Source organism: Clarias gariepinus, chromosome 18, assembly GCF_024256425.1.
Source record: "Clarias gariepinus isolate MV-2021 ecotype Netherlands chromosome 18, CGAR_prim_01v2, whole genome shotgun sequence".
Classification (NCBI taxonomy): Eukaryota; Metazoa; Chordata; class Actinopteri; order Siluriformes; family Clariidae; genus Clarias; species Clarias gariepinus.
In genome coordinates, this window is record NC_071117.1 from 28,449,736 (window position 1) to 28,475,529 (window position 25,794).

At 38.6% G+C, this 25,794-nt stretch overlaps 1 pseudogene; it reads left to right on the forward strand.

The window, feature by feature from the left end:
* The window catches only part of LOC128506378 (transmembrane protein 94-like), a 29,423-nt pseudogene extending 6,820 nt beyond the window's left edge, over positions 1 to 22,603 (forward strand).
* The last annotated feature ends 3,191 nt before the right edge of the window (positions 22,604 to 25,794 follow it).

A 25,794-nucleotide genomic window follows, 5' to 3' on the forward strand; every position in this document is an offset into this window, starting at 1 on the left:
TGAACAATCGTTAAGGGCCTGGAACTTGTGTTGTGTAGAAAGATGGTGGTGGATTTTTACCAGCTCCTGCATGGCAGGTCAGTGTCTCGCTGTGTCGTTCAAGCCACTGCTTCAAGCTCACAATGCTGAGATGGACGGGACTGTAGTGGTGTAGTGGTGGAGAGCTTCCACCGGGTCTGAGCAATGGTGACACAGGTATACGTTTATCCATTCATCTCTTTGATACACTAATTACAACACATGGTGGTATGATCATTAAATCAGATTTTCAATGAAAACTAATATCTCTGTCTGTGAAATTCAAGCCATCCGCCTATCCTAGACCATGAAGGTGGAACTTAAACCTATCATGTGTTAGGAGCAGTTACGCACCATGTCATACAGTTCCTCATCAAGAATGCCTTTTTATAAATGTCCAGGATTCATTTTGGAAGAATTTGCACAGTAAAAACTATCTAGCTCTATGTACACACAGTATTAATTTACTTGTTAAACATAATGTCTTTCTCACGCCAGTAACAGTTCTAATGATATGCCTGACATCGCAATCATTTTGAAGTCAATCCTGAAGCATCAGCCATGGTTTCACTTGCAGTGAGTGTAGAACTATACCAATGGTGGCGCCGGTCAGGAAACAGCCCTAATGTAATGAAATGGATTTAATTCTGTAACCTACTGTACATAATGTAAAACTTGAATCAGGAAATGGAAAGATCCAGGCTAGTACTCAGGGGATAGTGACCTCTAGTGGTGGAGAGCAGTCAGTGCTTGGTGTTCATTTAACATCTCCAAAAGCTAGATGGACTCTCATGGTTTTCATTATGCAAATACATACATGTATTTCAATTAATGATTAAAAAATGATAATGTATTTGTGTGTTTGTGTGTGTGTGTGTGTCTAGAGGATATGTTGTTATTTCCCCTGACGCAGCAAGTCTTCCTTGGCCTAGTTTTATCTCAGTACCAGGTGAGACCTGACATGGTCTGACTCATCTCCGGTCAGGACAGCGCATGTATCCACTTTGTTTATTTCTCCAATGAGGAGAAGGTTCGAAGCAAGGTTATCTCTCGACACCCCCCCCCCCCCCCCTCAATTACACATCAGAAAATACCACGATCACAAAATACAGGAAAGGCTCACTGATTGTCACATGTACAACAAGGCCCAGGTCAGCGAGCAGCTCCTATGAGGATCAGGATGAGGATCAGGCGTGCTTCATCAGAGCTCCAGCGAACGTACTGGGTGTTGTAGTCCTCAGCAGCCATGTCTGTAGGCTTAAAGTTAGGCTTTTTAACTACTTTTACTGGAATTTTAATGAGGGCAAGGGGCAGCTCAGTTGGTTAAGATGTTGGACTACGGATCAGGTTTAAACCCCAGCACCAACGAGCTGCTAGTGGTCCTTAACCCCTTACCTGTTTAGCTATAGGGCCAGGGGTAGCTCAGTGGTTAAGGCATTGGACTACGGTTCGGAAGATCTCAGGTTCAAACCCCACAACCACCAAGTTGCCACTGTTGGGCCCTTGAGCAAGGCCCTTAACCCTCAACTGCTCAGATGTATAATGAGATAAAAATGTAAGTCGCTCTGGATAAGAGCGTCTGCCAAATGCCTAAATGTAAATGTATAACGAGATGAAGGTACTGTAAGTTGCTTTGGATGAAGACGGCTGCCAAATGGTGTTAATGTAAAATACTGTATCTGCCATTACAACAATGTGCATTTTAAAATGATATACAGTACAGTATGTTGAGTATGCTTTCTGTCACATTATTACATTTTGCACCTTCTCTCTCTCTCTCTCTCTCTTTTTCTCTCTCTCTCTCTCTCTCTCTCTCTTTATCTCTCTCTGCAGGTATTTGCTGAAGAGATGGGATTAGAGACAGGGTGGAACTGTCACAGAGTGTTTCTCTCTCGATCCAGATAATATTTATCTCGCAGAAATAGACGAAGGTACAATCTGAGGCACACAACAACACACTTACACACTTATGGGCTTACACACCCATTATATATACTGTACTATACACACACATACGAAGTCTACACACATGAACGCGAACATGGACGTCCTAGCAATGTTCGGTTGCTCTGAACTGCTCCTTCACCAGAGTAAAATGATCACACAACATGAATCTGTAACACTGGAGCACATGCTTGGGTTCATTTTGTGTGATTAGACACAGCACCTGATATTTGGCCGGATGTTCCTACACCTGCTCATCACATGCTTTTGGTCACCATCAAGGAGCTTCTGATAGGTTCTGGTTGGATATTCTGACCACCGTATTTGTCAGAATTTTTATTCTTTAGTGTTGGGTTTCTGGTACAAACCTGACTTCTAAGCATCTCCAGACACTCTCGATAGCAGGGTGGAGGCTCCAACAGCTTAAAGTTAACTGGCTTCAACCAGCTTTACTGTGTGTTTGGCGTCTTATTAGAACACTCAGTCATGCCCAGGTTTCATTCATCTAGCTGATGAGTTGAGGTTCTGCAGGAAATATTTTGAGGGTTTCCTCTTTCTTTATGATTCCATCCACTTTGTGCACCATTTCCACTGACAGCAGAACAGCCCCAGAGCGTGATGCTACCACCACCATGCTTAAGAACAGCTACTTCTTGTTGTTTAAGTCTTTTTAAGTCTTTGTCCATGTGCACGGCTGTAAACTTTAGTCAAGCTTAAAGGTGTGGATTTTGGAGCAGGAGCTTCTTTCTACTAGTACATGGTGATGTAAGAGAGGACAGATCGGAGACTGGGTGATACTGGTGGTCCATCAGCTTCCAGCTGATGGCAGTCCTGTACGTTGATGGTTCCTGGGTTGTTCCTGACCATCAGAATATTTTGCTACAAAGTAGCAGTAGTAATGCCTACACCTAACAATAATTTGTCCATGCAGTGTGTACAATAGTTTGAACCAATCTTGGAATCTGCAGTTGTTAAAGAGATGTTCCTGACTCGTGTAAATCTGCCATCCTCTTCCTCAGAACTGCACTGAGCTCCTTGGATTTTCCTCAACCAGGTGGAGTCCATCATCATTACTAACGGGAACCTGAAGGCTCTGCAAAAGATATTTCAGAACCTTCAGCACGACTGAATTAATGATGTACGTGAATGTACATATATTTTTTGGCCCTGTTATACAATCATTCTGCCCCAGAAGCCCAGAGGAAGACCAAATTGAAAGCTCAGTACTGCAGTGACCTTCATGTTCCTTCATGTAAACTTCTGACAACAACCACAGAACACAAATCAATTATAATAATTATTATTATTATTATTATTAGGATTTTTTCTTCTTGCGTTGCTTTAATGTTGATTTTTTATTTATGGAAAATGTTAAAAGGTCATTTGACATGAAAAGATCATCTGACTTCAACTGTGTGTTTTTTTTTTTTTTCTTCGTCACTGAGGGATTTTTTTGGCTTTAATCTTTTCCAGAGGAATCTCATCTGATCGGGGAGTGTGTGAGAGAGGAGGCAGAGTCAAGGTCGATGGAGCATGAAAGCGCATGTCTGATTAAAGATTTGAACAGGGTATCTCACACTCACACACACACACACACACACTCACACACACACACACACTTTTATTGGTTCCTATTTTGGGATTTTCAGGACAAGCTGCCCAAAGGTATCGAGAACGTTCGGTCTCACCTGGAGAACATCGATAACGTCCCGCTGCTCGTCCCTTTGTTCACAGACTGCACCTCTCAAACTACACACACACACACACACGCACACACACACGCACACACACGCACACACACACACACACACACACACACACACACATTTTCTTATAACATCATGTCATGTGATTTTTGATGTCATGAAACCGGTTCTTTATTTGGAGCTGACCTTTATATACGCCGCCCGTCAAAAGTTTGTGCACTCCCTGCTAACAGAAGATCTTCATTTCTAATGTTTTTTGCTAGTTTTGAATAATAATGACGTCACGACACAATGGGGGGAAAAATATGTATTGAGCAATAAAACAACATGAATGTAAACATTTGCACCAATTGTGAGATTCAGCAGCCAGAACATCAACCACCACGCCATCTTCTTCCATAGTGACATCAGGTCATGTGACCTCTCTCTCTTTTTTCTTTAATCACAAACTCCGTCCCTGATTTTACTCTGATAGAGCCGCTCGTCCCTTTACCCTGTCCATCTAGTAATGATGTCCATCCCAGGACTCAGACCAGATTAAGCACTGTGAGTCTGAGTCAGCTCTCCAGCGCCATCTGTGGGTTAGCCTGCACCGTGCAACTGCAGCGACGGGACAACATGGTCATCAAACTGATCACACAGGCACACACACACACACACACACACACACACACACAGAGGGAGAGAGACGTAAAGAGATGAAAAGTAATCAGTAATGTCCATTAATGTTGTTTACAGTAAACAAAGAGGAATCAGATATATTCGTTTAAAAATTAATGATGTTGATTTATGGGTAGATGGCATAATATAAAATAGAATTACAAATCATTTATAGTCAGTTTTGTTGTTTTTGCCGAAACAGTGCAGCTCTCTTATAAATAAATACATTCATACATACTTAAATCTTGGAATTTTCCACTAACATCATTTATAAACACTATATGGCATAAATAAATAAATAAATAAATAAATAAATAAATAAACTTAAGTGAGTAAATATTTAAATAAAAAAATAAATAAATATGGGTATTTCATGGTTTATAAACATTGGAATAAATATAAAATATGAAAAATAAATAAACAGAAGGACAAACAGGTAGATATTCTTCACTAGCATTCTTTATAAATGATGAAATAGTGAATTAAAACCCATTTATTTATTTATTTATTTATTTTAGTTAGTTAGTTAGTTAGTTAGTATAAGTAAATAGTTATCAGTTATTTCCTTATATTTTTTATGACAAATGCAACAAATATGAATTATGGATAAAAAGAGAGTTTTAATAACATTAATAACTGTGATGAACAATTATCAGGAAGTGTTTCCTGTTATATTATTTTGCTCTCATGTTGTTATTACTCCTGTTATTACACACACGCACACACACGCACGCGCACACACACACACACACACACACACACACACACACACAGAAAAAAGGACCTTATGAGGACCCTGTTGATGTCCTGATTTCTGTAGATGATAAATGCTAAGCCACACTTCACCCTAACTTTAACCTTTAGTAACCTGAATGAAATATATGGACTCGTTTATTTAATAAACATTGTATTTTTTCTGAGGACCAGGTGTTTGTGAGGACATGGGATATTATCCTAACATTATGGGGACATTTGTTTCTTTTTGGTCCTCACAGTTAAATACAGACACACGATGTCCCGAATCAAAATCCATAGCAAATAATTGAACTTACAATCCATTTTTATTACTTCAAATCATTTCTTAAATGTTGTTTGAGACGGTTTGGTGAAAACTATAAGAACAACAACACTTAAAGCAAAAAAAAAAAAAAAAAACACAAACACATTTTAGAAGATACAGCTAGTGTGTGAATATAATACTTGTAGAAGTTTAAATATTATACAATTCAATCGTAAATAAAATGCGTTAATAAATACTGTAATTAATGAATAGTTCCTCCTAACAGAGCAGGACTTCTGGGTCTGACTGTAAACTGTTATGTGAATTAGAATATTCGTGAGTTAAATTTGTATGTAAAAAAAGTATGCATGTAGAAAGTCTCTTCTTAAGATAGATTTGTTTCCAGGTGGAAACATGTGGACCGTTTTGTGTGAAACATCTGTTTATATCTGTCCAGTGTGTCACTACTGGGAAAGCCGTCTGACAGCTCCATCACGAAGGTTCCTACTGGGAAAAAAATGTAAGATTTTTATCAAAAAAGGTTAAAAAAAAAAAAATAATAATAACACAGGCAGTAGTTTTATTTTACAATCCAGAATTTAACATCTATATAACAAGTAATTCTACCAACCATTTAATTTACATTAAAAACAAACTACTTACTTATAATCTGCCACGTTCCCATTATACATACCAGCAAATTAAACCAACACACTAATAAATTAAAACCTAGCTACAAGTACTTACTCCATATCTACACTATACAGTAGTTACCTAATATTACTAGAAAGTAAAAGTTATAACTGAATTTAATTTATTATGAAGAGACATGGGGTCAAAACTTTTGCACAGTACTGTATATATAAAAGAGTTTCTACTTGTGCTGTATATAATTTCTGGCTACCATGGTAACACATTTCTACATTCTTACATATTAAATACCACGTTCCTTACTAACTAATAAACATCTACTTGCAGATAGAAGGCTAAAGTTTTGTTCTTAGGTTATAATTTCCTGAAGACGCTGCGATTCTTCATACTCTGCTTCTCGGGGAAGTTCGGCCTGACTGTGTGCATCTATTTAACCTGCTTTGGTCTTTTACTCCACGTCTTCTGCCTGGACATAAATCACGAGGACGGGAAACTCTGCCACTTCGCAGCTCTGCTCAGGTATGGGATCTCTAACGCTAACGCTTAGCTACTTAGCTACAAAGCTAACATGGCTAACGTTTAGCTACGTCTTACGCAAGACTGAATCCCAAATCCCTCTCTAACCCCTGATCAAGGGCACTACTTTGCATGTGGGGCAATAAGGGGGATTGTACACCCTACATAGTGATTTGGGATTTGTAGTTAACAGAGCTGTCCTCTAACAATAACTCAACATGCAGATTTTATTGTCAAAATAACTGGCAGTGAGTGGACAGGTCAAAACTGTGTCCAAAGCGTCAGTATTCTGTGTGAGCACTGTTGTTATCTATCACAGCTTTAATCCTCCTGGGCCTGGACCTCACCAGAGCTGCACATGTTGTTGCTGGGTTCCTCTTCCTTTCCCACATGATGACATCACGGAGCTGCTGGATGTTACACACATGGCGCTTCGCCACCTTCTGCTTAAGGACTGGAGACATACTTGGCCATATGAACATGATTAATAGGTCATGTGACTTCTCATGGTTAAAGATGTACAGCTGTTTTTACTTAGGGTGTACTTAATTTTGTTGCCAGCTATGTTCACGATACTGATTGTACGTTGAGTTCTTTGTACGTTGAGGACAGTAAATCTGTTATACAAGCTGCACATTGACGACTCTAAGATATATCCAAGTTTTATATCTATAGTTTTGTCCTTTGAGAAGATAACCTGAAATGTTTGCTGAAATTAGAGGGGTGTACTTACTTTTGTGAGTGGGTGTATATATCTCACATTTTGACATGAAAAAGGAAAAACATCAAATTTGGCTGTTGAATTTGTAGAGGCTTGAAAACTGATTGTTTCCTTGTCGCTAAATCACAAACGCAAGGATGCAAACTTGGTGATAAAAAGAAATTGTTTAAAATCACAAAGTGTAAAACAGATGTTTTGTATTTAACCCACCTGATTCATCTTCTCATCTCAGTTCTGTATATTTTGCCGCTTACTGTATTTACAATATGCTGTGCGTATAAGGAGAGATATTAGCATAAAAAAATGCCATTTTATCACAAACATGATTCTTCAGGCTTTTCATCTTTGTGTCACAGCTGCCTGAACATCTGGCAGGTTTTTCCAGACCGACACTCAAAGCGTTCTGATTTCGCTTCTATTTAACGTGAAATCTCATTTACATTTCAGCCTCATGCAGTCTTTTTCTCACTTGCAGACCCATCCTGAGTGTTTCCATAGCAACCGCTTCCCGCCTCCCCCGGCATGGCCCCGCCCCTCACCACACCTTCTACATCAGCGACGTGCCGCTCGTCACCTGGCTGTTGGGACTCCTCTGGCTCCTCCCCCTCATATTTATTAACGAGGGATGTACTGTGAACTATATGAGATGATGTAACGAGCCGCGCGCAGGGACTCCTGGACGAGCAGCGCTGAGCTTTCATCTCCTTATAGTTACATTTAATGCTCTGTTAGACACAAACACAAACACACAGGGTGTTACTGAGGAGATAAACAACAACAATCATCGTCATCATCGTCATCAGTAGACAAATAGTTAAATCATTATTGTATAATACGTTGCTGTATTTGTTTCTTTGCCTTTCTTTATATCCTCAATCCTAATTTGTCTGTCTGTCTGACACTTTTGTCTTTTTATTGACTTTCTTTTCTTTCTTTTCATCTTTTTTCATTTACTTTCTTTCTTCTCTTAATTATTTTCTTTTTGTCTGTCTGTGTCTTTCTTATTTACAGTATGTTTTAACTTGGTAAAACATTGGTAAAACTTTTGTACTGTGTGTGTGTGTGTGTGTGTGTGTGTGTGTACCAGAAGAGGCAAAAGCTGCAATTTGACACCAAACGTGGAATGATTTTTTTTCTTTCTGACACACACACACACACACACACACACACACACACACACACACACACACACAGTACCGAAGCCGGAGAGGCACTAGATGGCAGCGCTACACCACCAGCAGCACTGAACTGAACACACTCCTCCTGTCTGTGGGTTTATTATTCGTGTTCTTACTGAACTCTTCTTGACTTCTGTGAGAAATAAAGTTGTGTTTTGAGTGTTTCATAAGACTCAGTTTTCTTCTCCTCTGTAGGAGTCGAGTCTGAGATCAGGGGGGTCCAGCGGACAAGAAAATCTAAACTTTCTGGTGTCAGAAAAATACAACAGTTACATTATAATGCATTATAACACCCATAATGCACTCTAATATTATATCTGTTATTTATTTTTATTAGAAATGATATTTTTTCCTTGACTGTGACTAAAAGAGGCATTATGTTTTGTTTTTGTTTTTTAAATAATTTCATTAAAACTTTGTACATTAAGTGTAAATGTTCAGTGTTACAGTCAGATTTGAAGCGATCGTCTGTTATTGTTTAAAATAAAGTCTCGGTCGTTTATTCTCCTTATTTGGATCTAATATCAGCTAATCGAGTGTGATGGCGCGCTGCGGCTCCTCGGCCAGGCCTCGGTGGAGAACTGCTGCGTCTCCATCCTGTAATCCCTCGCTAGCTGATGCAGCGCATTTCCTGTGTTTGGAGAAAAATATTCATTCACACCACGCAGAGCGTTCTTAAATCCCAAACTTTTCCCCTTATATTTATTATAATATTTTCATTTATATTTTCTGGGATTTGTTTAATTAGATTTTATTTAAATGACATTTTTAAACTTGTTAGCCTATGAGGGTGCTCGGGGTTGTTATTATTAATTTTTTTTATTATTAATTCATTCATTTTTTACTTTATCCTACATAAACCAACTATTATATATTTGAAATGTAGTAAAAGATCATCATGATACACAGTCACATATAATCTCAATCAATTCACTATCATTCATAATATAAATACATAAATAAATAGAACGATACAATGAATTTGAAGTTTATTTTTACAATCCATATGTTTTTATAGCAATATTTATTTGTATCGCAGGTGTTCAAGTCAAAGCAGGACTTTGTACTTGTATTGTACAGAATAACAGAACACAGACCTGTCTCTGATACACTAATGCACTTATCCCAGTGTCTCACTAGAGCTTGGACACCATCAAGATGGAAAGTTTCCTCATTGGACTGTTTGCTTTATGTCTGTTACCCCGGCCTCCCAGGAACTCCTTTAATGCCTCAAGCATATGGAAATGTCTTGGAGCGAGGTCAGGACTGTACGGTTGATGTGATAACTCCGCGGATGTACAGCTCCCACAGACAGATGCGTCTCTTCCGCAACAAGTTATCCGTCTTTTTTTAATGATCAGATGTTCCACTTGCTGAATGTTTATGGGAACGACTGCAGTGAGCTTCGAGCCACCTCGGCCCAGTTCGTCATTAAAACCATTCCGATGTTCCACTGCGGCTAAGAGTCTCATCACCGTACTGTGACTGAAGTCTTCTGGAAATGTCAATCGTTTTTACGCCTTCATTCACCAGAAACTTCAGCACAAGTCCCGGTTTGACTCGAATAATGATATTTAATTTGTTATGAAACAGAAATATTTCTGTCTTTAGTTTAAAGTAAGTACATAATAATAATAATAATAATAATAATAATAATAACCGACAGGCAGAGGAGTGATTTCATTATTTATTTTTTCTTCTTCAGAACTTGTTTAAATTCTGTCTGCAGTGGGTCGATGTGTTTCTGGCAGCCTGGTGAGAAGTGCATTAGAGAGCCGAGTAGAGAAAAACACAAAGGCATGCATCAGCCTCCTGGAATTCTGCCTCGCGCTACAGTAGCGCCGCCGCAAACCGACATCTACCTGTGAGGTTTTACGGCTGCCGAGATCTAAATACGTCTTTAAAACTAATCCTGATGATCGGCGGCATTTCCACTCGGGTGATGCTGATTTGTGAAATCAGATTTTTGATACCAGCGGCTCTGGAATTAGTTCCTGCTGTAAGGCAAATCACAGCGTTCAGCTGGGTTCAGTACGTCAGCGTTTCTACGGAAACAGGGACCGTGGTGATGGCGGACGATCCACATGTACAGATAAAACAAAGTGTTGATACCATGGAGTTTTCAGTGACGAGGCGTTTATTCGGCCTCATGTAAGGAGTCTCCAGTCTCGGTGCTAAAGTGCTATCCTCAGGACAGTCGTGTACAATAAGAAGTAACATTTTTAACAGTATTAGCAACATTAGCAGGAAATAGCTTGGTTTGTTTTGCACACTCGGTTAGCTAGCGAGCTCGGGTTTAATCCAGCACAGCACTTTTTTAAAGCCATTTTATTTATTTTTTTATGAATAATAATTAATAGAAATACAATTTTAATGTCGCAACATTTAAAAATAATTTTTGTGTAAATAAATTTAAATATTTAATTAAAGAAAACATATTTATGCATAAAACATTTTAGGCCACCTTTTTTTTTTACATTTTACTTTTAAATGAATAACAAGATTGTGTTTATTTCTAATCCATAGAATTAACAAAACCACACGAATGTGCTCATCCCTTTAACATCCGACAATAATGACTAACAATGCTTTGTTTTTCTTTCTTATAACAGACCATAATATAGCCCTCTTCCGAATGGTTGAGATGTCACTCCACGGTAAAAGTATTAATATATTTGGGAAAATATTATACAAATAAAAGAAAAAAGTCTTATAAATGCCAACATTTTGTGTTGTGGTACACATTTATTAATTTTTTTATTAATTTATTGTCTTGTGCTGAAAAGCAATTAAAAAAAGCATACTAGTTAAAGGCAGCAACATCTAGTGATTTATTTATTTATTTATTTATTTATTTTACATCTGTTGGATTATCTGTGTGGTAGAGATTGCTCACCCAGATTAGGGTCAACAGATCTGTTGATAAGATCCTGCATAGTGACTCGAAATGTGCTCTACCAAAAAGTTGAGCAGACTGTTAAAGGGTTAACTTCCATTCATGCCAGTTCCGGGATGACATTAAGGGCACTGTATTGATTCTCTTTTATTTCAGTCTATAAGACGTGTAACACGGTTATACTTTGTCGGGAGTGGACTCATCAGTCAGTGTCACAGCATCGTACAAATGAACCGAAGTAAAAATACTGACGGGAGAAACTTGGTTTTATTTGTTCAGTGATCATCAGGAAATGTTGTGATGCAACTTGTGGACTATTTAGAATAAAAGATGTAAATAAAAAAAATGTAATAAAAGAAGATTATTTTTAATAATTTTGAATGTACAGATCTTAGAAAAAGGTGAATCAAACAGACCACTAATGCACTGATGAAGGCAACATTTATCTGACGTGTGTGTGTGTGTGTGTGTGTGTGTGTGTGTGTGAGAGGTTATATACCTTTTCAGTACCTCTCCTTTGTAATGTCTCCTTTAGAACAATAGAGGAGAAAGTCTGCTGACTCGGCTCTTTAAAACGGCTCAGCCAGAAACTCCTCCTTCAGCTAATTCCATTCTGCAGACCTCTTCTCCTCCGTCCCTACGCGCTCTCCCTCTCCCTCCCTAAATCTCTCTCTCTTTTCTCTATCGTTTTTCCCATTTCGACTCTCTGAATGAGGCAGTGTCATTATAAACACTGCTCTGACCTGAATTGCCTTGGAAGCTCTTAGACTCTTATGATGGCGCACATTTGTGTGTGTATTTGTGTGTGTGTGTGTGTGTGTGTGTATGTGTGTGTGTGTGTGTGTGTGTATGAGAAAGAGAGAGAGAGATGCGGACAGTTGGCTCAAATCCAGGCCAAAGGTTGCCAAGCAACCCCTCTTTCTCCTCTCCTTAAGGAGTGCTTAGTGAATTAAGTGTCTAATAAACACATTGATGTGCGTTTGATTGCGCTAATGAACATATACATGAGTACGCGAGCGCGCGTTAACACCAGACAAACGTATTCATGTGGATTAGCACAACATCTCAGTAACGTGATAAGAAATTAGCCACCTTTAGCTGCATGTAGCTAACATACAGTACATGTGCTCACATACAGCGAGTCCTGTGCGATGATGTCATCATCTCTGAACAACGGTGCCCTGCGACCTAATCTGTTAATGTGTTTTTTTTTAAGTATTATGCCCCAGCTAATTGCATAAGGTATGCGATCCTCACTTTTTCTTTTTTAAGTGTTTTTTATAAACCTAGAGCAAAATGTAATGTGCGTGTTTCACTTACCTACTGAGTCACGACTTTAAATAAACATTTAATAATTATTCTTTAAAATCAACAATAATGATAATTTATTTAATATGTTTTTTTTTTTACTCTCTTACATCATTCAGGCAGGACTTTAGGCAGTCAATCAGCAGTCAATGTCAATCATTATCCATAAAAAAGACTTCCTGTTCAAGGACGTCTACTTTCCTGGTACAGTATTTTTTGAAGGATAAAAGAAAAATATTTCGCTTGATTTGTTACATAACATATATTTTTTTAAAGAGTGTATTTTTAAGGAGCGATATCACTATTTCTGCTTTAAGTTTCATCGCTCATCAAAAAGTGTTTGTTTTGGTTTAATAAATTTATCTATATTATTTGTAAAAGACTTTAAAACAGAGGGATTTTTTTGCCCAAAGGAGTCGAACGGTTTCTAAAATAAAATGAAGTGATGACAGACTCAGGGTGCTGGCTGTATTATGTTTTAAAGTACACACATTGGTGGCATGGTGGTGTAGTGGTTAGCATTGTCGCCTTGCACCTCCAGGGTCCGGGTTCGATTCCCGTCTCTGTGTGCATGGAGTTTGCATGTTCTCCCCGTGCTCGGTGGGTTTCCTCTGGGTACTCCGGTTTCCTCCAACAGTCCAATGACATCTAGGTTACGCTAATTGGCATTCTAAAATTGTAGTGTAAATGTGTGTGTGTGTTCTGCGATGGATTGGCACCTTGTCCTGGGTGTACCCCGCCTCATGCCCTAAGCCTCCTGGGATAGGATCCAGGTCCCCGTGACCATGAACACAGGATAAAGCGGTATAGAAGATGAGTGAGTGAGTAAGTTAGTGCACACGTTTTGTTTTTGAATGTTATAGATACAACACAACGCTGATCCCTCTACCGTATGCATTGCAAAGACCAGACTCGGTGCTACTGTTGCTCTGGGCACAATCTACACTGCGAACAAGAGCTCACATTATGTTTTCAAAAGCTTGAAAAATTTACTTTTTTTATTAATTTCACATAAGATAAGCTAAATTTGACAAAAGAAAGCTAGAATTGTGCACTGAAAATATATACAATGAAACCTCGGTTTGCGAGTAACGCGGTTTGCAAGCGTTCTGAAAGACGAGCGAAGATTTTTTATAAATTTTGACTTGGAAAACAAATAAGTCTTGGATCACAACTGAGCCAACAGTTTTTCTCTCTCTTGTGCTGCGGAATTGTGGGTAATTGTCCCCCCTGCTGGGTCTTAGTGCACGTCTCTTACTGGTATGATCAACGTCCATGCACGCGTGTACTGTTTACTATAACACTGTGACCACGTGTGTGCACATAAAACATATTTTATTTTGTGTCTGTATGTGTGTGTGTACAGCACGCGTGTAAAACAAAAGCTAGTATCATTAGAGAGGTTAAAGATCCATTTTCTCTCTCTGCTCAAGTCTCAGCCTGCTCTACAGGTATGTGTCTATGTGCGCACGCGTCATTGGACACTGTGCTACACACACAGACACACACACACTCTTTTTCTCTGCTCTACACAGAAACACTCCTCTGTCGCGATTCTTTTTAACGATATGCAGGTTAACGAGAGCAGGTTAATTTGTTTAATTTTTACATACATTTTTTTATTAATTATTTTTATGAAGTTATTTTTGGGGCAGTGGAATGAATAATCTGAGTTTCCATTATTTCTTATGGGGAAATTTTATTTGGTTTACGAGTGTTTTGGAATACGAGCCACTTCGTAAACAAATTATGCTCATAATACAAGGTTCCACTGTCTCTCTATATATATCTATATCTATATATATATATATAATGTGAATGTAGCTAAAGCTGTGTTTTAACTTTTACTTTAACTCATGAATTCATAAAAACAGTTTATCAAAAATGATCTATCATTTATTACAAAACACAGTCGATATCTGAAATAATGATAGAAGAATAATTAACGATTACGCCCCCGGAGTGTCCTAGTGTTTCTCAGCCCCTTGTACACAAACACACACTTCGGTAAGCTTTAATACACCAATAGATTTCTCTCATTGTGCTGTGTGTAATGTTCTTCTGGAAGAGCGCTCTGATATTTCACACAGAACAAAAAACGTCGAGCTGCTTCTCAGAAAAACGACAAAAAGCCTGGATGTGAATTTCTTACGCTGGACTCTTACAGCCTTGTCCGCTCGAAATTCAATTATTTTCTTCTGCTTCAATGCAAACACACACGTGTACCTATATACACACACACACACACACACACACCATACACAAACACATTCACACTTTCTTCATGACTTTGTCATATAAGAGGTTGTTATGGCAACTTACCCCAGGTTGCACAAGTAATAATACAGCTTATATCGAGGCTTAAATCTTCTCTCTCTCTCTCTCTATCTCTCTCTCACACACAAACACACACACAAACTCACACACACACATAGACTTTCACTCTGTCCTTATGAGGACCTTCTGTTAATATGATAATTAGGGCAGCTAGTGTAAAAGCTAGGTTAAATCTAAACATAACCTTAACCTTAGTGACCTCCGTGTCCTTGTAAGGACAAGAACACACACACACACACACACACACACACATACACACACATACACAAACACACACAATAAAACACACACACACATACAAATTACACGTGTGTGTGTACGTGTGTGTGTATGTGTGTGTGTGCGTGTGTGCGCGTGTGTGTGTTTTATTCATATGTCCTGGTAGAACCAATATAAAAAAGTTGTAAAAACAAAACAAAAAAAAACGTGTAAGAAAAACCTCAAAAGCTTTGATCCTAAGGAGACACTTTTTATTTTTCGCTCTTTTTCCCTTTTTCAATAGAAACAGAAAGTTTCAAGTCTCTAAGGTTACGCTCTGGACTGGAATTAAGTCTGGCATTAATAAAATAACATTTATTTAATATGTAACTGAACTGTTTTGATAGTTAATATCAATGGAAGGTCCTCTCTTTGCACTATGATGGTATAAAAATTTCTTTAATGTGAGGTCTTTTCTATGTAACAATTTCACACTAGGACAATTTTACATTATTTTGTTTGTGTTGGATCAGCATTAAAATCCTGGGTGGTCAAACAAGTAATTGTTTCTTATTAAATCCTAAACGTTTATGCTGCGATTTTATGGGGGGGAGGGGGGCGGAGGGCTAAATAAATTAATTCTGCTTTGTTCTATGAGGTTCAGTTGAGCCTTTATGCACCTACTTGATGGAAGTTTACTATACAATTTGGGCGGGATATGTAGCTAAAAAAAACATTAAAAATAAACAATTAGTAAATATATATATATGATTATTAGGAACACCTGTTCAATTTCTCATTATTGCAATTATCTAATCAACCAATCACATGGCAGTCGCTTCAATGCATTTAGGGGTGTGGTCCTGGTCAAGACAATCTCCTGAACTCCAAACTGAATGTCAGAATGGGAAAGAAAGGTGATTTAAGCTATTTTGAGCGTGGCATGGTTGTTGGTGCCAGACGGGCCGGTCTGAGTATGGGCCGACTGATTCAAGCTGATAGAAGAGCAACTTTGACTGAAATAACCACTCGTTACAACCGAGTTATGCAGCAAAGCATTTGTGAAGCCACAACACGCACAACCTTGAGGCGGATGGGCTACAACAGCAGAAGACCCCACCGGGTACCACTCATCTCCACTACAAATAGGAAAAAGAGGCTACAATTTGCACGAGTTCACCAAAATTGGACAGTTAAAGACTGGAAAAATGTTGCCTGGTCTGATGAGTCTCGATTTCTGTTGAGACATTCAAATGGTAGAGTCAGGATTTGGCGTAAACAGAATGAGAACATGGATCCATCATGCCTTGTTACCACTGTGCAGGCTGGTGGTGATGGTGTAATGGTGTGGGGGATGTTTTCTTGGCACACTTTAGGCCCCTTAGTGCCAATTGGGCATGGTTTAAATGCCACGGGCTACCTGAGCATTGTTTCTGACCATGTCCATCCCTTTATGACCACCATGTACCCATCCTCTGATGGCTACTTCCAGCAGGATAATGCACCATGTCACAAAGCTCGAATCATTTCAAATTGGTTTTTTGAACATGACAATGAGTTCACTGTACTAAAACAGCCCACAGTCACCAGATCTCAACCCAATAGAGCATCTTTGGGATGTGGTGGAACGGGAGCTTCGTGCCCTGGATGTGCATCCCACAAATCTCCATCAACTGCGAGATGCTATCCTATCAATATGGGCCAACATTTCTAAAGAATGCTTTCAGCACCTTGTTGAATCAATGCCACGTAGAATTAAGGCAGTTCTGAAGGTGAAAGGGGGTCAAACACCGTATTAGTATTGTGTTCCTAATAATCCTTTTGGTGAGTGTATATATAATCACATCTCCTCCCCAGTCCTCCATCCTCCACTCGTCCTTCCATTTTTCTTTGTTAAGCATCACATATTTGAAAATTATTTTTATGAATGAGCTGTTACTACGGAAATGCTAACGCTAATCCTGCGTCTGAGCTACCTAAATTAAACAACCCCCCACCACCCCGACCAATCAGAACAAAGAACTTAACGGTGCTGAGCTGAACTTCTGCTGGTAAATATAGCTTGTAGCATAGCTCGTTTTTTTAATTTTTAGGTCACAATAGCTTGATGATGAGGGAGGAGGCTTGATGAGTTACAGTTCATTGAAGGCACATAAACACTAATTAAATACTCTGAGCCCTTTCGGGAAATAACGGTTGGAAGATAAGCGGGCACGTTACAACCCACAACATCAAAACGAGCTCGCAGCAGAAAAATTACACGAAGGGAGGCTCTTTATCACGAGCAGCTTTAGCACGAGACGGAAATAATAACAGCATTAATGCTAGTGTTTCCAAAAGCAATTTTGCTCTCGCGGCCATTCGCCGTTTCCTTTTTTTCTTCCTCGTAATCATGTTTAAGTGTGCGTGTTTAATCAGCACATGTACTGAGGGTGTATTCGTGGAAGGGTTGACGTTAAAGGGTGCTGAGAGACAGGCAGAACCACAGCGCAATATACGGACGAGCACAGAGCTGTATTTATGGTCACGGCCTCGCGGATGCAGAACGGATTCGGATAAATGAAAAGGCAAAGGTTAAACGAGAGCCAAATCCTCGAGATCAGCAGGGTGGCATACGGAGCAGAAATAAACATCTGACCTCTCTTTAGATCCTGTCGCTCCTGCACTCTGTCCAACTCTCCAGGTTTTTAGCTCATATCGCTAGCAGCTCCAACGCTCCTGAGCTAAAAGTGTTCGAAAGTTATCAGTATATAAATCGCTAATTTTTATACTTAATTAATTTATAATTTAATTAATATAAAATTTAACCAAGTTAATCACAGTCTGAGATTAATCACAATTAGTCACAATTTTAAAATACTTAGATTTACTTGTATTATAAACGTGCGATATTGGAATAAAGAACAGTTTTATAAAATCTTAAACATTAACATTTAACAAATGTTTAACAAAAATGTCTTGAATGGGACCCAGACAGGTAACAGTGGTGCAGTTATGGGAAGCCATTAGGGTCAAACTTAGCCATATCATTCATTTGCATTAAAAAAATATGGGAACGCGTTCGAATTTCTACATTAATCACACACGTTTATATTGACCAGAGATTATGGATTATACTGAATATTTTGTTCATACAAAATTGCATGTGTTACTTTTTCCACTGATCTTTTTGATAGTCATGGATAAAAGATTTTTTTGGCAAAAAAAAAATCGATAATCAGCGACAGAATTGAAAAAAAAAAAAAAAACACCAAACAAAAAGAACAAACATCAATCATCACAATTTAGTACACTGTTTTTTGTTGCATAACTGCTAATGCTAACTCGTCTCAAAGACTGAGACTGCGTATTGTACGTGATTAGAGCACCTGGTATGTGGACTGATAAATACAATTAAACACCCCAGTGTATATAATCATTACTCATGGAATGCCTCTTGTCCAATCACATTACTCTGCCCTAACTAACTGTTGTATAATAATAAATTATGGAGCGCTGTGTCGCATCTCATGCTCAGATCTCATCAATCATAATGCAGAAGGTGGGATTTGTTGGAAAAGATGGTAAGGATAACCAATCTAACATAATTTTGCTAACGGATTTTTTTTTTTTGTTCTGTTTTGCAAAGTAATAAACAACAATGAAGAGCACCAATGAAAACTCACAGGTGTGGTTTCAGGAAAATGTCCAACAATGATCTTTCTCACTCTGACTCGGATTCACTCCCGCACGTCTAATCACAGATTCGGTTCTGCACAATTTCACAAAGGTAAAAAAAAAAAAAAAAGTCAAATATTTTTGTCTTAATTTTTATTTATTTATTTATTTATTTATTTATTTTTCTTCAATTTTAAAACTTTTTCTATGTATTCTTTTTACTCCTCCCTCATCCAGTTATAGCTTTTATGCAGAGATAATTTAAAGAAATTATTCTATAATTAAAGTATAAAACTATCTAAAATGTTTATATGTTTACTTGTATCTTTCCCTCAGGTTTTACAGCTCTTCCATTAAATTTTAGCAAAACTTGCAATGTTCATAAATCAGATTTTTGGAGCTCATGATCAGAAGCGTCATTTCTGTAAAGTAACATCGATATTTTTTTTCAGATGTATTACCAAAATGAAATATTTCCAGGCCTTAGTGTCTACCTAAAGGGTACCAGCCTTGTGTGTGTGTGTGTGTGTGTGTGTGTGTGTGTGTGTGTGTGTGTGTGTGTGTGTGTGTGTGTGTGTGAGTGTCACCCGGTCCGGGGTGTACCCCGCCTCAAGCCCCTGAGATAAGCTAGCTAGAAGCTAGCTTGATCGTCTTTATAATTCCAAAACAATTTGTTCATGTCTCACGAATAACGTTGCTAAATTCCTCTCTATGTGAAACACATGGATTTCTGTTTTTTTTCTCTCCTCCTTTTCTTTTCTATCATTTGAAGACTCTGGGAGTAAATGTAAAACAGCCGCTTCCTCATTAGGATGTATCAGGGACATGGCCGAGTGAACGCCGCGTCCCGTCCGCGCTTCCTAATTGGACCTTACGGACTCCTGTGGTACCTCGGGGAACAAAGACAAATCGGCGTTCACGCTGGCGAGCAACTAAGCGAGCGTTCGTTTTTTTTATGTGAGAGACTGAGTGAGTGACACCGGGCTGCGATTTCAGCTCCAACCTCCAGCGACATTTGAACTGAGATGGTGTCTCTATGCAAATTAGGTTCTGACACAAATCACGACAAATCCAAACGTTCGTTTAGAAATTTTGTTCTGAACTCGTTTTTCTTCAGGACAAATTTATCTCGTTTGAGATTATTACTGTATAGTGACCTCTCTCTCTCTCTCTCTCTCTATGTGTGTGTGTGTGTGTATGAAGATCAGTTAGCTTGTTTTGCTAATTGAACCTGACATCAGAGTCAGTAAGAGAAGACTAAACTCAGGAACTCCTCATGATGCTAACACAAAAAACTGTTCCCTCTGTTCTCTCTCTCTCTCTCTCTCTCTCCCTCTCTCTCTCATTCCTGTTCTCTCTGCAATGACAAGAAATCTGAACTTAAAAGCAATAACGGTATAAAAACACTTCTGTGACGTTTTACACCTAAGACATAATGCTAAACGGAAATGAAGTGACGCTTAAGAAAAACAGAAGAACAAAACGTCTCTCTTTTTCTGTCGTTCTCATAGTGTGTGTCTTTCTCTCTATCCCTCTCCCTTTCTCTGTCCCTATGTCCCACTCTTGTTCTGCCTCCTGCTCTCTTCCTGTCTATTTCTTTACCTCTCTGTCTATTTATACATATCTCTCTCTCTGCATGTGTCTCTCTTTTTCTGTCTCTCTTTTTTCTATATTCGTCTTTCTCTCTTTGCATGTATCTCTCTTTTTGTATCTCTCAGTGCATGTGTATATCTCTCTCTCTTTCTCTATGTGAATGTGTGTCTCTTTTTTAAAAAATCTCTCTCACACTTTCTCTTTCTCTGTGCATGCGGGTGTGTCTCTCTGTGCATATGTGTCTCTCTTTTTGTGCATGTGTGTGTCTTTTTCTTTCTGTGCATGTATGGCTCTCTTTCTCTTTCTCCCTGTGCATGGGTGCGCGTGTCACACTCTTTCTGTCCCTCACTGTGCATATGTGTATCTATCTTTCTGTGCATGTGTCTCTCTCTCTCTCTCTCTCTCTTTTTGCATGTGTGTCTCTCTTTTTCAATGCGTGTGTGTCTCTGTCTTTCTCTGTATGTCTTTCTATGCACGTCTCTCTCTTTCTCTCTGTGCATGTGGTTCTCTCTCTCTCTCTCTCTCTCCCTATGCGTCTCTCTTCCTCACAGTAGAACTGGGCGGAAGCGCGCGCACACATACACACACACTAGCGAACTCTGCGCGTGTCTCTCTCTTTCTCTCTCTGTTCATCATTACAGAATGCCGTCGCGCGCTCGGTGAAGCTCCCGCTCAGAAACTTCCCGGCTCGCGCGCGGCGTCTTTTCCCGCCTTATTTGGAGCTGATCCGTTACTGCAGGAAAAAAAAGAGAGAGAGAGAGAGAGAGAGAGAAATAAATAATAATAAGAATATTAAGAAAAAGAAAACGCGGATCAGATGTCGATCTCATCACTTCCGGCTCACGTTAAGAAGTGAATATTATTATTATTATTATTATTATTATTATAAGATCCGGGACCGGGCTGGGGATAACGGTCCGCTCTGAGCTCGTGACAGCGTCACTCCATCTGCACGCGCCTGCACGCGCACTCCGAGAACAAGATGTGAGCTTTTATTCCCCAAGAAAAGGAAAAATAAAGAATACAGAAAGGAAAGAAGAGAAGAGGAGAGGAAGCAGCCTGCAGCTCTGAGGGATTCCTCGGGGTGTTTCCGGACAGAGGGAATATTTCTGCTTTATTCTTCCACACATATAAGTGTTTATTCTTTGTGGATGTAGCAGCTGCTGCTGAGATGATCATCATGATGAGGATGAAGATGAAGAACATGATGATGATGATGATGATGATGGTGAGACTCACAGTGAACGCCAGGTAAGAGCAGAACTTCTGCTAAACATCAACCAAAGTCATTAAACCTCTAATGCGGCTAATTGCTTTAGCAGGACATCAAGAAACAATTAAATCAATTCTTTAAACTGCTGTAATTACTGATATTTACATCATAGAGAATGCCAGAACATTTTTTTTTGGCATAAAAGACAGAGAGAGAGAGAGAGACAGAGAGAAAGAATGAGAGAGAGCTAAGGTTTGGATAGAATTCCTGGAAATGCAGTAATAATAATAATAATAATAATAATTGAATTAGATATCAAGGTTATAAATTGACATGAATTGGGGTTTTTATATTTTACCCTTAACAAAGATTGATTATTAGTTTTTATATAAAGAATGGACAACTGAAGAGATACAGTAGGCTCTTTTGTAAATTAAATAAGTAATCAATTAGTTAATTAAAAATATATATTAAACATGGAAAAAAATACAATTTTCCATTAAAGCCAAACTTATTATTATTATTATATTTATATTATTATTATTATTATGTTAAACAGAACATCAGTCTATACATTAATAGAAGCAGAAGGGAAGAAGTCAGATAGATAAATAAATAAATAATGCGAGGTGCGCGTGAACAGTCGGTGCTGAGTGTGTGACCGGCGGCAGGGTCCCGGTGCGGCGCGCGGCTCCTGCATCATGACCGACGGGGAAACGGAGCAGTGCGCGAGAGCCGAGCACGCGCCAGCCGCAGACGCGCGAGAGCCCGGTGGCGCACGCGAGGACGGCGCGCGCCTCCCGTACCCGTCTCTCGCGCCGGTGGTCTTCTTCTGTCTGCAGCAGGGAACGCGACCGCGGAGCTGGTGTCTCGCGCTCGTATGCAGCCCATATCCTTTACCGTGGGATCTCTCTCTCTCTCTCTCTCTCTGTCTCACTCTCTGTCTCACTCTCTGTGTCTCTCTGTCTCACTCTCTGTCTCACTCTCTGTGTCTCTGTATTAGGTAATTGTGTGGGATAATTGGATAATTCACCACTTTTTAGAATTATTATTATTATAAATATAAAATCCTCAAATTAAATACTCTGTGTATGGAGGGGGGGGGTATGCCCCGCCCACTTTGGGGCGTGTCTTGCTGCACAGTAGCTGTGTCTAAGCAGTAAAAACAGGGTTTGGCAGGGAGTGTTTTTCTTACACTTTCCTGGTCCAAGTGAACCCAAGCATGACCTACTGTACCCTCTCCATCAAGAACTAACCTGTGAAACACAGATGTAGCGCCGAACCTGTGCTTTACAAATCGACTGTGCGTTCTCGAGGTGCGGTGTTACATTACTGCGGGTGTTATGAATTAAGCTCGGTGCGGCCTACAGATTCATGAACATTAAACTCTTCTTCACTCTTTCTTTACGCTTCCATGACGGCTGACGGTGATAAAATCAGCCTCACTTCCCCCATGTCATGTAGTTGAGTATAGCGCCCCCTAGCTGCTGCTTTTTTACAAGCTGTCATTCGTCATAATACGGAACATCTGAACAAAAAAATCTTTTATGTGCATGGATATTATGATGTGTTTCCATGCAAAATCTTTTGAGTTTATGTTTTCAGGAGAGGCCAGAGTTTGTGTGAGTTACAAGCTGTGTGATATTTAAGTGATTTACATTTATGACGAAGAGAATGTTTTTAGCTGTAAATTAAAAAACTATTGGTTGCCTAGAGTAGGCTCGCTAACGCATAGCTAAATCATCTTGCACACATTTGTTACGTTTACGTAACAAGAGCGAAAATTAAATACACTCATCAGAAGTATCATCTTTTTTTTGTCTTTTTTATGTTACTGTTAAACCTAATGTTACCTCCGGAACTGGAGACTCCTTCTATAATTGTTCAATATCCATACAACAAACTTTTAACATTTTGTTTTTTATTGCTAAAATAATAGAACGAGCGCATCAACATGAACCTGTGATGTGATCCTAGAGAACGAGCGAACACTGTCGCACTGTAAGTGCAGCATTCACGTCTACATCAGACTCTTGGAGGTGTAAATTGAGTTCTTGGGTCACTTCTAAAAGCGCGCTTTTGCTTTTGTTGCTGTTTGAGAAAAACAGGTTTTCCTTTGAAGGCAGTTTTTTCCCCCTGGAGAAATAAGACTGCTCGCACGCTGATGTGATTGACACGTAATTTAGAAGCCGGCAAATTCCTTGCTAAGTGTTTAATACTTCACTGAAATGTTTCGCTAATTAGTTCGAAGGTGAACAGCACACACAGTATTGGAGGATTCTGTGTTTTGTCCCCCTGAGGCGTTGCTTATATCGTTCTGCTCGATGAGCCACACTCGGCAGAGACGTGTCGTTTAACGTTTCGTACTTAAGAACAATGTGTGTGTGTGTGCATGTGTGTGTTTAATGCAGCTTGTCATGTTGCTTATAATCCAGCGTGAGACTGAACAGCTGCTCTGAAGACGGCGTTTCTTTAGGAAGGTGTGCGTGAGAGCGACAGAAACACTCTTCTGTTTCCTGTGCTGCGAGTGTTTACTTTACCCTAAATAAATAAGGGTGCTGATGTATACCTGTGTGTGTGTGTGTGTGTGTGTGTGTGTGTGTGTGTGTGTGTGTGTGATATTCAGTTTTCATGTCAACCAGGTGTTTAAAACAGTTTTTCAGCTTAATACATCACTTGTTCATTTTTTGCCATTTTTAGCATTTTGAAAATAATTTTAGATTCATTCACTGGACAAAATGAAAAAACAAATAAACAAATGTGGCGGTGGGAACAATAGAATAAAACCAATATCATAATTTTCACAATATTTTTTACAATATATTTTACAGCATGTATCACAAAACACAGAGCTGCTTACAAACTCGTCTGAGATACCAAAGTGTTGCTTTAAATTAATTTCTATTATAATTATTATATGGATTATTATTATTATATAAGCATCATATTTTATATTTAATAGTATTACATAAATATAAAATTTTTCATAAATATACAATAAAAAATATGGATATTTAGAAAACTAATACATAGTGCACAATAAAAGAATTTATATATTGGGTATATTATTGAAATTTGTATAAATTATTTCAATAATATATTTATATTTTAATGTCTTTTTTTAAATCAGTAAAAAAAATATATATTTTATTAATTTTAACATAATTTTAAAATATTTCATATTTCACCTACATGGAAAATAGTAATAAAAAATAGTTTTTCAAACCTAATACAAAATAAGTGTGTTGTTTTTGTTAGATCATTCAAATAATAAATAAATTAATTAATTAATAAAACTGCACATGAACAGATGCTGGAACCATTAGTTTGGTAGTAAATCATAAATTACTCTTAATGAATGGTAATTAAATGACAATTGCATATAATTACACACACACACTCTCTCTCTCTCTCTCTCTCTCTCTAAAACTTTCTTTCACCCCAAAAGTTCTTATTTGTACCTGTAACACTCTCTTCATCTCTTCATTACTTTACACACTCTCTCTTTTACCCAAAGACTCTCTTCTACCTTCAACACTTTGGTTATTACCTAAAGACTTAGTATTTTACCCCCAAACTCTATTTATCACATTAAACTCTCTCTCTCTCACCCCAAACACTCTCTCTATCATCAAAGATCTAAAGATCACCTTAAACACTCTCTTATTTACCCCACACACTCTTTCCCACCCTAAACACTCTCTAATAATTACTTTCTAATACTCAAACACATCTTTAGTTATCTTAAACACTCTTAACAGTCTCTCTTCTGTCTTAAACACTCTCATTACTTCCTAAAGACTTTGCTGTTCACCATAAAACTCTCTTTATTACCTTAAACACTCTTCCTGTCACTCGAAACACACACTTTATCCACCAGCCTTAAACACTTTTTTTCCCTTAACACTCTATTTCACTTCAGTACCTGCAGTAGAAGGCGGTGCTTTCCTTCCTTCCTTCCTTCCCTTCTTCCTTCCTTCCTTCCTTTCTTCCTTTTTTTCTTCCCTTCTTCCTTTCTTTTTTCCTTCCTTTCCTTCTTTCTTTCTTCCCTTCTTCCTTTCTTTCTTTCTTTCTTCCTTCCTTCCTTTCCTTCCTTTCCTTCCTTCCTTTCTTCCTTTCTTTCTTTCTTCCTTTCTTTCTTTGTTCCTTTCTTTCTTTGTTCCTTCCTTCATTTCCTTCCTTCCTTTCTTCCCTTCTT